General features: G+C 35.3%; 1 pseudogene; it reads left to right on the plus strand.

Moving 5' to 3' along the window:
* The first annotated feature begins 8357 nt into the window (after nt 1-8357).
* On the plus strand, nt 8358-9898 carry LOC109262219 (60S ribosomal protein L23a-like; annotated as a pseudogene).
* Nucleotides 9899-15818: the final 5920 nt, after the last annotated feature.

Raw genomic sequence — 15818 nt, forward strand, 5'->3', positions numbered from 1 at the left:
AACTTAAAAAAAATAAATTGCTACAGTCACCTCAGCCTTTAGTACCTACCACCTATCAACATTGAGGCAAGACCCTCCACAAGCAAGAAGATTACAATTTGCTGAAAGCTGAGATGACGGTTAACATTTTTTAGCCATAATTTTTAGACAGAAAGTGGTTTTTTAGACATAATGCTATTACACACTTAATAGACTGCAGTATAGTGTAAACATACTTTCATATGCACTGCGAAACTAAAAATCTCAAGTGACCCTCTTTATTGTGACATTCATTTTATTGTGGTGATCTGGAAATAAACCCACAATATCTCTGAAGGCATGCCTGTATACTAATACATATCTTTTTCCTCCATGGGCCCTGCTTTTTTTTTCCCTAACCAACTTTCCCCCCACAGTTTTGAAGAAAAAGGCAAACATTTATTTTTCTCCATATAATTCTTCCCCATTGACTTTCAATAATATTGCATGAAATATTATGTACTTGAATGACAGGCTGAAGTAAAACATTCATGTGCATTGTTTTGCATTTTTTACTATAGCTAAAGCATTTCAGGGACGCCTGGTTGGCTCAGTCAGTTAAGGTCCACCTTCAGCTCAGGTCCTGATCTCACGGTTTGTGGGTTCGAGCCCCACATAGGTTTCTGTGCTGACAGCTCAGAGCCTGGAGCCTGCTTCAGATTCTGCGTCTCCCTCTCTATTTGCCCCTCCCCTGTTTGCATTCTGTCTCTTTCTGTCCAAAATAAATAAGTATTCAATTTAAAGCATTTCATATAGAATTTCACTTTTTGTTCCGGAACACAATTTTAGAACATTTTTTTTGTACGGTGATAAAAGCATATAACATAAAACTGACTGTCTTAGGGGTTCCTAGGTGGCTCAGTTAGTTAAGCATCCAATTCTTGCTTTCAGCTCAAGTCATGATCTCATGGTTTGGCATTGTGAGATTGAGCCCTGTGTCAGGCTCTGAGCTGACAGTACAGAGCCTGTTGGGAGTCTCTCTCTCTGTGTCTCTCTTTCTCTCTCTCAAAATAAATAAATAAACACTTAAAAAAACTAACCATCTTAACCATTTTTTAAGATAACAGTACAATAGTGTTAACTATATGCGTGTTGATGGGCAGGCTATCTCTGGACTTTTTTCATCTTTCAAAACAGAAACTGTACACTCACCAAACAAAATCTCCATTTTTTCCTCCTCCCCTAACCCTGGAAACCACCATTTTACTTTCTGTCTCTAATAGTTTGACTACCTTTGATACCTTACATAATTGGAAGCATGTGGTATTTGTCTTTGTGACTGACTTATTTCGCTTAGCATCATATCCTCAATTCATCAATGTTGCAGCACATGACAGAAATTCTTTCTTTTTTTAAAGGATGAATAATATTCCACTATATACATGTATGTAATATATAATATATATACATATAAAATAATATGTATGTATATATATACATGTATGTATCTGTATAACATATAATTATATATATTGTATATATACAATATACATAATACAATAATATATAATATAACATAGTACAATAATACATAATACAATAATAATAATATAGTACAATACAATAATAATACAATAACATATAACATAATAACATAATATAATATATATAATTATATGTGAAATATATAATTCTTAAAAGTCTATTCATCCATCAAAGACATTTAGGATATTTCTACCTCTTAGCTATAAATAATGCTGCAATGAACACGGGAATACAAATATCTCTTCAAGATGCTATTTCAATTATTTTGTTAAATATCTAGAAGTTGGATTGCTGAAATGTGTTAGTTATTTTATTTTATTTTTTTAATTTTAGGGAGAAAGAGTGAGAGGGCATGAGTTGGGGAGAAGGGCAGAGAGAGAGAATCTCAAGCAGGCTCCTCACTCAGTGCACAGCCCAACATGGGGCTCAATTCCATGACCCTGGGATGACAACCTGAGCCAAAATTAAGAGTCGGATGCTCAACCAACCATGCCATCCAGGCACTCTTGAAATGTGTTAGACTTCTTTTTATTTTTATTTTTTGAGAAAGATCATACTGTTTTACATAATAGGCTGCACCAGTTTACATTCCCACCAGTAGTTCCAATCTGTCCACATACACACCAGTACTTGTTATTTTTTAACTTCATTTTTATTTTGAATTTTTATAGTGACCATCCTGATCAATGTGAGGTGATATCTCATTGTTCTTTTGATTTGCATATGCTTGATGATGAATGACGTTGGACATCTTCTCCTACGTATGTTAGCCATTTGTATATCATCTTTGGAGAAATTATTCAAGTCTTTTGTTATGTCTTAATTAGGTTACTTGTTTTATTGCTATTGATTTGTAGGAGTTCTGTATGTATTCTGGCTATTAACCTCTTATCAGATATATCATTTACAAATATTTCCTCCCATTCTGTAGGTTATCTTTTCACTCTGTTGCGAGTTTCCTTGGGGCTCCTTGGTGGCTCAGTTGGTTAAGCGTCTGACTCGGCTCAGGTCTCAATCTCCCGGTTCATGGTATGGGGCCCCACATCAGGCTATGTGCTGACAGCTCAGAGCCTGGAGCCTGTTTCAGATTCTGTGTCTCCCTCTCTCTCTGCCCCTCCCCTCTCTCAGGCACTCTCTCTCTCTATCTTTCTAAAAATAAATAAACATTAAAATATTTAAAAATAAGTTTCCTTTACTGTGCAGAAGCATTTTAGTTTGATGGAGTCCCATTTACCTATTTTTGCTTTCATTGCTTGTGCATTTGGTATCATATTCAAGAAAGTATTGACAAATCTAATGTAGTGAAGATTTTCTCCTACGTCTTCTAGGAGTTTTGTAATTTGAGGTCTTAATGTTTAGGTCTTTAATCCATTTTGACTTATTTTTTTGTGTGTATAGTGTAATGTAAAGGTCCAGCTTCAATGCTTTTACATGTGGATATCCAGTTTTCCCAGCACCATTTATTGAAGGCTGTCCTTTTCTCCATTATGTAGCCTTGGCACACTTGTGAAAGGTCAGTTGACCAGATGTCTAAGGGTTTATTTCTGGGCTTTCTATTCTGTTTCATTGGTCTATATGCTTGACTTTCTGCCAGTAGCATATTGTTTTTATTACTGTGGCTTTATAATATGTTTTAAAATCAGGGAGCATGAGGCCTCCAACTTTTTCTTTCACAAGAAGATCATAAGTCTTTTATGATCCCATGTGAATTTTGGAATATTTCTTCTGTTTGTTCAAAAAATGCTGTAGGGATTTTGAGAAGGCTTGCATTGTATCAATAGCTTGCTTTGAGTAGTATGGGCACTTTTAACACTAAGTATTCCTGTCCATGAACACAGGATGCTTTTTCCTTTATTTGTATCTTCAATATCTTTCAGCAATGTTTTATAGTATTCAGTGCACAAGCGTTTCACCTTCTTGGTTAAGTTTATTCTTAAGTATTCTATCCTTTTTGATGCTATTGTAAATGAGAATGTTTTCTTAATTTCCTTTTCAGGTTGTTCATTGTTAATGTGCAGAAACACAATTTATCTTTGGGTGTCAATTTTTGTATTCTATAACTCTGATGAACTTGCTTTTTAGACCTAAGTTTTTTGTGGAATCTTCAGGGTTTTCTACATATAAAATTATGTTATCTGTTGAGATAACTTTACTTCTTTCTAATTTGGATGTTTTCTATTTCGTTTCTTGTCTAATTGCTCAAGCTAGGACTTCCAGTGCAAGCTCAGAACTTTTTTTTTTTTAACAAGTTTAGAACTTTTAAGAGCAGATAATGTTCTTTTTTTATAGAATGATGATACCACTCTTACCTGCTAGTGGGTGTGAGCTTTGAGTTACTTTTCCACTTTAAGGGATTCATAGTCACTGATCAGTGACAAACTAACCAAGTCCCTTTGAGACTAATGATAATAATATTATTAATTCACTGTTTTTATTTTATAGATTGACACTTCTTATGTAATTTCATTTTTCTCAGTGACCTGACTTTTCAAAATTGGGGTATTACTGTTTGTGTTTCTGTAACTGACGAAAACTAATTGTACCAAAGCAATTAATAAGACTTCTGCTACTGTTAAACATGGACAATAAAATGTAAAATAGAAATATTACTTATCATATGCAATTATAAGAACAAAAAGCTATGAAATTCACTGTAATTTTTTCTTGAGAATTTTTTATAAGCAAAGTCCTTGAATATCCCACAGCCCTCATGTTCAATATGCAACTATCATATACTAATTAATCTCAGAATAACTTTGTTTGAGTGATAGAGTGACCTTGTTAGACAGGCCAGCAAAGAGAAATATAGCTTTTGTTACTGGAATTTTTTTTTTTTTTTTTTGTTACTTTTTCATCGTAGTTCATCAGATTTGACTTGACGTGAAATGAAATTCCTTGCAGGTTTGGATTTTTTTCTCTCTCCTCCATATACACCTGTCCATTTAAGATGATTTAAAAATTGCTGATGTGCAGTAATTTATTTGACATTGGCCAGAGAAACATTTTTCTGGGTAAGTCCCCTGAGGCAAGGGAAATAAAAGCAAAATAAACAACTGGGACCAAAACAAAATAAAAAGCTTTTGCGAAGCAAAAGAAATCACCAATAAAACAAAAAGGCAACCTACTGATTGGAAGAAGATATTTGCAAATGATACATCCAATAAAGTCTTAATATTCAAAATATATACAGAACTTATACAACTCGATACAAAAACCTTAAATAATCTGACTAAAAAATGGACAGAGGACCTGAATAGACATTTTTCCAAAGAAGACACACAGATGGTCAATAGACACATGAAAAGATGTTCAACACCATTAATCATCAGGGAAATTCAAATTAAAACCACAATGAGATATCACTCTACACCTATCAGAATGGCTAATATAGGGGCGCCTGGGTGGCTCAGTTGGTTAACCATCCGACTTCGGCTCAGGTCACAATCTCACTGTCCATGAGTTTGAGCCCCTCGTCGGGCTCTGTGCTGACTGCTCAGAGCCTGGAGCCTGTTTCAGATTCTGTGTCTCCCTCTCTCTCTGACCCTCCCCCGTTCATGCTCTGTCTCTCTCTGTCTCAAAAATAAGTAAATATTAAAAAAAAATTTTTTTTTAAAAGAATGGCTAAAATTAAAAAAAAAAAAAAAAAAAAAAACCCAAGACATAACAATGTTATTCTGTAGAGAAAGAATGTAGAGAAAAAGGAAGCCTTGTATTCTCTTGGTGGGAATGCAAATCGGTGTAGTCATTGTGGAAAACAGTATGGAGATTCCTCAAAAAAATTAAAAATAGGGGCTTCTGGGTGGCTCAGTTGGTTAAGTGTCCAACTTTGGCTCAGGTCATGATCTCATCGTTCATGAGATTGGGACCCATATCAGGTTCTGTGCTGACAGCTCAGAGCCTGGAGCCTGCTTCGGATTCTGTGTCTCCCTCTCTCTCTGCCCCTCCCCTGCTCATTCACTGTCTCTCTCAGTCTCTCAAAAATAAATAAACATTAATTTTTTTTAATTAAAAAATTAATTCCATATGATTCAGTAATTCCACTATTGGATATTTGCACAAAGAAAATGAAAGCACTATTTCTAAAAGATAAATGCACTCCTATGCTTACTGAAGCATTATTGCAATAGTCACTATATGGAAGCAACCAAAGTGTACATTACCTACTTAGATGAATGGAAGAGAAGAAGTGGTATATAATGGAATATTACTCAGCCATAAAAAAGAATGAAATTTTGCCATTTGTAACAGCATGGGTGGGGTAGATGGTATAATGATAAGTGAAATAAATCAGACAGAGGCATAAAAATACCATATATCTTACTAATATGTGGAATTTAAGAAACAAACCAAATAAAAAAGGAGACAAACAACCACAAAAATAGACTCTTAAATACAGACAACAAATTGGTGGTGGTCAGAGGGGAGGTAAGTGGGATGAAATAGATAAGGGGGATTAAAATATAAAACTTCCAGTTATAAAATCAGGCATAAAGATGAAAAGCAGAGCATAGAGAATATAGTCAATAAGATTATAATGATGTTGTTTTGTGACAAATGGTGACTACCTTTATCGTGATGAGCACTGAGTAATATATAGTTAATTGAATCATTATGTTGTACACCTGAAACTAATATAGCATTGCATATTAATTATACTTCACTTAAAAAATAAATAAGAATGAAAATGCCTAATTTGTACATAATACCATATGAGCTAAATTAACTCATCCCTTTCCAAGTAAATCTCTTTTTAGTAAATATATTGAAATGTCTCATTTTCAATCATTTTTGCAGTTACTGCTGCTATTGATTTATTTTTTTCAAACAGAATTGGTTGAAGATTTCTTGGATGGAGAAAATTGTGCTGAGTACTGAGATAAAAAAAATGTGAATGCAAAGACCTCATAACCAAATCTGGTAACAGAACATCAACCTTGAGTTAAATACATTGTCAAAACACATATAATAAGAGGCTTGATGTCTTAATTTTCTCTCTCTGTCTTTCAGTTCACAGATCCTCTTTCCGCTCTATGAAATGCTCTTTGCCATCATTCATCATTATATTTACTACAACTCATCCTTTGAATTTCTGCTCAGATGAAATTTCCATTAGGCAGCTTTTATCCCTCTTTCCAAAGTAAAGGGAGAGTACTCCTACAGCGACTTGTTGTTACATATCATAGCACTACTCAAATTAGTTTTATTGTGTGTTTGTCTTACCACTAGACTAAATTTTTTTAATGTGGTTCATAACGTTTCTTTGTGTATCCTCAACCTAGCCCGACCATAGAAAGTGCTTAAGGATGGTTAAGTGCATCCGTGGAACAAGAAGCCTGACAGCGTTATGGGAACACACAAAAACAGTTAATTATTCTGTTGGAGGAGGCATGGAGATTAGTCAGGACAGCTTCCTGGTAGTGATGACATTTGAGCCAGACCTTTTAGAGAAGGAAGTAGAAGGAAAAGGGTATGTCTGGAAACAAATAACTTTTGGATCAGTTACACGGATTAGAAATTACAGAGTTCTAGAAATCTGTCTACACTGTTTTAAATAACGGCGTTCTTTTACTCTGTCTTCTCTTTAAAATCTTTCTTGTACTCTTTGGATGTATTTACATACTGTGTTTTTATAATCCACTATATAATTTGACTCAAAGTTCTTCTCTGTTTTCTCTTCTACTCACTGTATGATTTTCAGTGAAAGGGAATTTGTAATACGCTGGACAAAATAATTTACTGCCATTTAAAATAACCTAGAAAATGGTTCCTAGCTAGAGATAGATACTAGGAGAATTTCACCGCGGAACTCTTGGCATCGTCAGTTACTGAGCCTGAATGCTGGTGTCCTCTCCATGTTCCTCCACACTGGGCTGTCATTGGCATAGATTTTTAACTTGCTACTTCAAAGAAAAACTATTTAGATTTAGATTGTACAGTGCTCTAGAAGCTCACGTATATATGGCATTCTTACCATCAAGAGCTAAAACTGTAACTCCCCCCACCTCCCACCCACCACCCTCCTTAAGTGCAACAGGTGTCATTCCAGGAGAAAAGGTCTCATAACAGATCTGTGTGTGGGAATTTAATCAGATATGTCTGCAAAGTGGAAGGAGATTTGATGTCCTCAATATAATTACAGTGGTGATGGGCTCCAAGCACTATCCTTGCCACATTAATCCAGAATTTTTCCTAGTAGATTTTTGAATGGAAACGTGATCGTAAATGGGGCTGCTGTGATTTGCATGTATGCCTATTGGACAGGAGATATGAGGGAGTGGGGAGGAGGGTGAGTGAAAGGATAACTAAGTCAGAAAAATATTGAAATATACAAATGTCAGGAAATTTTGGTTCCTCAGTGCCAAAGGGAGGGGCTGCCACTGACCTCATGAGACTTGAGCCATTTCATTCTCTGTATTCTTTTCCTTCTTTTATTTTACTAGACTACACTGTGACTTTTAATTTATTCATATCTTATGAGGATTTAATGGGTTTATCATTGAACTTAATATAATAATCCATCTGACATATTATTGGTATATTTAATATTGGCCAGGATGAGAACAGGGAAAAATATTTTCATCTGGAATTTTCAGATACATTAAAAAAAAACTTAATGCTAAGGTAAATTGGCTTATAGCTTTTACATATTGAACAGGTTAATTTCCTCTTGCCATAATTTTTGCTACTGTGTATCACTTGGAAATTACTTGAGGGTTCTGCTTAATAGCTTTTTTTTCTTATAATTTCACTGGGGAGTACTTTTATTTGGTGGCAGTATGTTAACAGGATTACCTTACAGATTGTGTGAGATAATCAATGTGAAAAGAACTTTACAAATTGTAACTTTCAGGAAGATGGCACCAAAAACGAAGAAGGAAGTCTCTGCCCCTCCCAAAGCCGAAGTCAAAGCAAAGGCTTTGAAGGCCAAAAAAGCAGTGCTGAAAGGCATTCACAGTCATAAAACAAAAAAAAGATCTACATTCTGATGGCCCAAGACACTGCGTCTCCTAAGGTAGCCCAAATATCCTCAAAAGAGCACCCCCAGGAGAAACAAGCTTGACCCCTATGCCATCATAGTGAAACAATTTTTTATCCTTTTATATCACAAGCTTGGCATGTCTTATTAGCATCTTCCTACACGTAGCTAAGAGAAGAAACAGACTGTGATAAGAAAGTATTTGAATGTAGAGGCGCCTGGGTGGCTCTGTTGGTTAAGCATCCGACTTCAGCTCAGGTCATGATCACTCAGTTCATGAGTGAGCCCCAGATCGGGCTCTGCTGACAGCTCGGAGCCTGGAGCCTGCTTTGGGTTCTGTGTCTCCCTCTCTCTCTGCCCCTCCCCTGATTGTGCTCTGTCTCTCTCTCTCAAAAATAAATAAAAATTAAAAAAAAAGAATGTATTTGAATGTGTTTGTGTCTGATATTATCTTATTGTACATAAAGAAATTAAGATATTTATTACACCTTATATATAATTTATTCAGTGGAAGTCAGTGAAAAGTCTTCTGAGAAAACAAGGTGCCGTTAAAATGCCAGGATAGGAGCAGTGGTGTGATAGCGCCTTAGACTGGTGTAAGACCATGGCTTTGAGTCCTGAGTCTACTATTTATTAGCTTCATGACCTTGAGTATATAAGCTACATCATCATTTGATTTGCATGTGTTTGGAATAGAACAATGCAAGCTTACTTCTTCAAATTGATATAAGGATATGAGGATGCTTTTGGTACCTTTTTTTTTTTTTTTTTTACATTTTTGTGTGTTCTGCCTTGTTTTCTTTAGAAAATCTTGTTTTGCTGTGTGATTCCCACCTATCTGATAGGAAGATTTACTGAGGACTCCAGAGGCAATCTGCACATGAAATATCAGTAAGGGTTATTATTTTCATGGTAGGTATCTTAGAGTGTTGGAGAAAGTGCCTTAAAAATGGCACTATTATTACTTTAATCCACTGAACTCCCCTTATATAGTCCTTATCTCCTTACACAACAGTATGGTAAAAGCTGTTTCAGAAAGTTGTTTATTTCACCACGAGATCTTGTCAAATATTTCTACATGTAAAAGGCTTTCTGTTATTTTCTTTTTTAATTTTTTATTTATCTAAGTAATCTCTTCACCCTACATGGGGGTTGAACTCACAACCCTGAGATCAAGAGTCACACGCTCCCCCGACTACTGAGTCAGCCATGAAGAAAATAGAAGACAACACACTCGTGTTTATTATGGTTGCCAAGGCCAACAGGCGCCAAATTAAACAGATTGTGAAGAAGCTCTATGACATTGATGTGGCCAAGGTCAACACTCTGAGGACGCCTGATGGAGAAAAGAAGGCGTATGTTCATCTGGTTCCTGACTATGATGCTTTAGATGTTGCCAATAAAATTGGGATCATCTAAACGGAGTCCCGCTGGCTAAATCTAAATATAAATTTTTTCACCATTAAAAAAAAAAAAAGATTATAATGTTGGGGCACTTCAGTGGCTCAGTTGGTTAAATGACCCATTCTTGATTTCTGCTCAGGTCATGATCTCATGGTTTGTTAGATTGAGCCCTGCGTGGAGCTCTGCACTGACAGCATGGAGACTGCTTGGGATTCTCTCTCTCCCTCTCTCTTGAAAATGATTAATCAATTTTGTTTTCCTTTTGTTTTCAGTCTCACCAAAAATCTCAGCTAACAAAGAAAAAGATATGCTGTAAAATAATATTTAGTTGGACTTTTGATTGGAGTTGTATGTATACCTTGGTTTGAGGAGAATTGATGCATTTGAAAAATCAATTTATCTTCAGGAACAAGATATGTGATTTTAATTATTCGTGTCTCATTTTATATTCTACAATAAACTTCAAGAGAGTGTTTGTTACATGCTGAATCTTTTTCCCCTGAAATTCACATGTTGAATCTTCAACCCCCAATGTGATGATATTTGGATATAGGACCTTTAAGGAGAAAATTAAGGTTAAATGAGGTCAGAAATGTGGGGCCCTAATCTAATAGAATTGGTATGCTTATAAGAAGAGGAAGTATTCTCTTTGTTCTTTTTCTCTCTCTTTGCATAGATGAGACATGGAAAGACCATATGAAGAAATAGTAGGTGAACCACCTAGAAGCCAGGAAGAGAGTTCTTACCAGAAACGGATTCAGCTGGAACTTTGCTCTTGGATCTCTAGCCTCCAGAATTATGAGAAAATAAATTTCTATTGTTTGAGCCACCCAGTCTATGTTTTATTTTGTTGTGGCAAACCAAACAGACTACGGCAATGTTTTTAAATTGGTTGTATTTCTTATAAAATTCTGCTTCATTCTTGAAAATAATGATAATGCAAATAATGATAAATCCAAATTTTTTAAAAATTTTTACTCTCCTTATTTGAAGTTAGCTATTATCACTGCAGTTTATTAAACAATGATAGAAAATAGCCGTAATGTTTCTTCTCATAGGAACGCAGTATTATTTCATCAGTGAGCCTAATATTGTCTATAATGATTTGAAGTGTTCTTTATTATATTAGTGAAGTGATAATTATCCAATATGTATAAAAACCCTATTGTTTTGCCCATAATTTATAGCCTGATATATCAAGATCTCAAATTTAGACTCCTCTCCACCTTCAGACACACTTTAATAAAATTGGCTGTTGATATTTCCACTTGGATATCTTACAAATATTCAAATTCACTATGTGTCAGGCGTCTCGAAATCAGCATGTCTAGAACTTAATGTGTCCTCTCCCTCTTCCCACCCCCTACTTGTAGTCTATGACTTATCTCAGCCAAATGATTTACCTAGTAGCCCAGATCATCCGGACACCATATTTGATTCTTCTTTCTCCTTCAAACCCCATTATTTATATCCATGTCCCCTTGAATCTTTTCCCAGGCTTATCTGGAAGGGTGACATAGATTAGGAGTGATTAAAAGTAATCTGAAGAATGAGTAAGTGTTCTCTGGGCATATTAGAAACATTAGGGGAGGAAACCCCAACAACAAGCATGGCTTTCTTACAAATCATCTGGTTCAAACATGAATTTGTCTTTGAAGACAAGGTTGAGCACAGGAGACCTTGTCCAGTTCAGGATACACATGACTATTGTCTCAGTCTACATCACTGAGCCTCATCTACCTTCTGACTCGGTCTCTGCATTTCTCATTGCCAGCTGCCACAGAAATGCAGTGGTCCAGCAAGTCTGAAGGAGGAAGAGGCACAATGTCCATCAGTTACTTGTCTCAGCAAGGAATATCTTTCTTGCAGCCTCCTCTGAGGCATTGGTGATTTTCAAATGTGTTTCTATGTGCTTAACTAATACCTTCAGCTATAATGTTGATATCCCTAGTAGGGCTTAACTTGGTTGGTCATCGTGAATCACCAAACATGTTGTGTCATCTACTTACTTTTCCCCTCTAGCCTTCTTATTTTCCCTCTTTCTATCAATTTTTGACAGTTACCACAAAAAGGTTTTTCTCTACAGCTCCTTCCTTCTTTTCTTCCCTCCCTCCCTGCCACTGCCTTTATTCTGTTCCCTCTTTTTTCTCATATTCTGTTTTCTCCATGTCTTTATTTATTCTGGTAACTGAAAATGACAATCTAGTTAATAATTGTAATGCTATCAATCATTTAATTTCATCCTCAATGGAAGCAGCACACTTTGCAATGAAATTTGGACATTTACAAGAGCACGCTTATTAGGTCTTAGCACTTAGCACTTAGCTCTTAGCACTTAACACACTTACCATAGCACTTACCTCTAACTGGAGAGAATCCACAAACAATGACATGTGCTTTGACCTAAAAGATAGCACCTTCATGCTTAGCTGTTGTTCATGGTCAGCTTTGTCTTTTATCCCTTGAATTTGATAAATTTTGGTGCACTTGGTAAGTAATCACCATTGTATTATCACTGTTTTCAAGACTCTTACTCTCATTTCTTATTATATTTCCTGTCAGTTTAATTTCTACTTCGGATCAGCATAGATACTCTTTGCTCATCATTTGTTACTTAGCTCTCTTGTCCTCTCTAGAAATCTCTAAACTCTTCATTTCTACCTAGTCCCCACATTGGTTTAGGTGCCCCTTTTCTGAATCCATGCAAATATATTTCTTAAAATGCATTATAATGACCAATTTATGTGTCTTTTTCCCAGCCTTCACCATGAGAAAACTGAGGGGCAGGGATATTATCTCACTCTTATATTGGGATTCTCAGCCCTTTGAATAAACCCTAGTATGTTATGTTAATAATAGTTTACAATCATCCAGTACTAACTCGGGGCCGGCCCCTGTTAAATCACTTTATATACTGATCATTTCTCACAAAATCACCCTGAGATAAGTACTATTACTCAACAGTTTTACAAATGACCCAGAAAACTTGTATAACCTTCCTAAAGTCACACAGCTTGTAAGCTGCAGAACCAGGATTTAAAACCTGGTGATCTGGATCCAGAGCCTATGCTCTTAACAACCACATTACATTATATCAGTGTCGATGTAGGGCCCTTCTACCTGAGGGTACGCCTTCAGTGTTATTAGACTTGTGGCTAATAACCTACGGTAATGGTTACTTTTAGTACTATAGTAATATAGGTGAATTATTATGGCTTGAAATATTTTCGTGGAGGTGTGGAAATTCAGCCATCTTTTCTAATACTGCTTGCTGTTATGAAAAACTGTTGAATTTAACACAAGTAATTTTTCTCATGGAGCTTATTTTATTCCTATGGCTCCCAAATCAGGAAATTGTAATGACACGAGCGTAATAATACATGTAATGTAAATAGAAATAAATTCTGTAGTTTGGAATAAGCTGATATACAAGGATGCAAGCTGCATAGCATTAAACATTCTCAAGGGATGGATATTTGTAGGTTAAGAAATTGGTAAAAGGAATATTTTTACTCAGGACCGATATTTAATAATAATAGCAAATAGAATTTATTGAGTGCTTACCAAATCCATTATTGTTCTAAGCACTTTATAAATATTGTATCATTTAATTCACACAGCTGACCTGCCATGTTATAAATATCATTTTTCCTATTTTACATGTAAGGTAACTGAGGCTCAGGGGAGTTTAAGTAACTTTCCCAAAATCATTGAACAAAATGAAATAACTGTTAAAGGAATAAATCACTGGAGAGTTGACAGGCTAAAAAAAACTCTAAATTTTTTAAATTTTTTTTTAAACTCTAAAATTTACCAATTTTTAGATTCCACCATGCATTGATAATTATTCCATTTGTGACAGTATGTGATCTTTTTGAATAGCTTCTCTATATTTGAAAAAATTGACACTTTCTATGAATGAAGCTTCCTCAATATAAAAGCCACACCCAATTTTTCATACCTCATTCCAGTTCTCCACCAATTTTGTCTATATGAGATTTGGATTCTGAAATAAGCAATGGAAGGAAAAATAACATTGATGGTGCTTCCTTTTTTTTGGCATGGGGGCTGCATATCGTGCGGATTCCAGGGTTGCTAGGGTGATTTCTAAGTCTAGCAATGATAATGGTCCCGGTGGTTGGAATGAAGTCCAGATCTCAGCATGAAGTATTCAGTGACACCAGGGTCAAGTCTCATCATCAGATCTGTCCCTGGCATGGTTTGGATGCTGCTCCTGAAAGCTAAACCTTAAGTCCATCTCTGCATCCTTTCCTAAGATTCCGGAGTTTCCCACCATGTTCTGAAAAATCTTTGTCCTGTTTAAAGTGGTCAGAAAGCCTTCTATTGTTTCCAGCTGAAAATCTGCCTGCTACAGGTGCTTTAAAAAATAAACTCAGTCCCTCTGAGCTAAAAAGAATGTGTTAGTATTTTTACATGTTGGAGGTGTTTTTGTTTGTTTTAATGGATACAAGGATAAGATTTTTCTTAACGTTTTAGATTAAACTACAGTTGTTTAAATCATTGCCATCCCATCCCACTGATAATTTTAACTTTCTTTCTTGGGAAAAATTTTGATCCATATTATCTATTTTGTAGATGTAGATGCACGTGCCTAGTGTAGGAACAATGGCTGTTGGTACTTGCTTCTAGTTCCAAATATATTTCCAAATGCATATTTATTTATATATTTTTCTCATAAAAATGACTACACATTTCTTCCAATTCCATCGAGAATAATTGACATCACTGACTGAGACATTCCACGAGAAAGACTCTTATGATGCCACTTCATTGCAGAATAAGAAACCTTTGGAAAGAAATGTACTGCCACCAAATTGATGACAGAAGCAGATAGCAACTCATCTCCTCCAACCACTAAATTGGACCACTAGATAGGGCTCTCCATCATGAAAAAAATACTATGAAAATACTGAAATGAATTCAAATGTTAGGAGCTATTGCTAGAGATAGGTCTATGATCGACTGTTAGGGATAGAAAAAAGCCTGCAGGAAAGAAAATAATAATATCCATAAAGTTTTTTCTCAATTTTGGGGGGAAGACTTTTATAATGACAATGGGTTCCCTGGTAATTTTTCAGATAGTTTTATAAAAAAGTAAAATTATTTTTTCTAGGCAAAAATAAATAGGAAAGCGTAAGAAGTGAAACAATAACTATCATAATTTCGTTTGCTTTTGGAAAAATATGTACCTTTTATTATAAGAAGAATGCCTAATAAAAGTTAATATTTACCACATTTTTTGTTTTATTTGGCAACATTTAGAACTAATGGGAATTTATCATTTTTAGTAGGTCTGTTGGAATGTCAGAAATAAAATCTTATCTTGAGAGAGAACAAATATTTTGTAAAAATTATATCTACAAATGATTTTACAAATAAATATTGAAAGTAAGGTAGTGATGTGCCTAGGCTATCACTTATGTCTTAAACAGTAAGTAAAAGGAAATACTGTCACAGGTATTTCTTACATATTATTGAAAAGATTCAAAAAAGCATGTTAGGAATTTCTCACCACATGAATTGCAAATAAGAATCCTGGAACGTATCTTTAAATATTTTTTGTGTGTTTGAAAAACATCATTTTAGTCTTTTCTAGAAACAATACAGAGAAAACCATAAAATGTTTCCATGACAATGAGATATATATGTAATGCCAGGTAGTGTGCAAAATATTTGGAAACTACGTAAGATGCCTTCATCTTTAAATCAATGAACTAGGACCCATTAGTGGAAGGACCCGATGGGTACCTGCGGCTTCATGACCCTTGCTTAGTGTCCTAAGGCTGCCCTAAGTACCACAAACTAAGTGGCTTAAACAACAGAGATGTATTCTCTCATAGTTCTGGAGGCCAGAAATCCAAAATCAAGATGCCAGCAGGACCATGATCTCTATGAGACTCTCGGTGCAATTCTT

The sequence above is a fragment of the Panthera pardus genome, unplaced genomic scaffold (genome assembly GCF_024362965.1).
Source record: "Panthera pardus isolate Hobbes unplaced genomic scaffold, ASM2436296v1 HiC_scaffold_13, whole genome shotgun sequence".
Classification (NCBI taxonomy): Eukaryota; Metazoa; Chordata; class Mammalia; order Carnivora; family Felidae; genus Panthera; species Panthera pardus.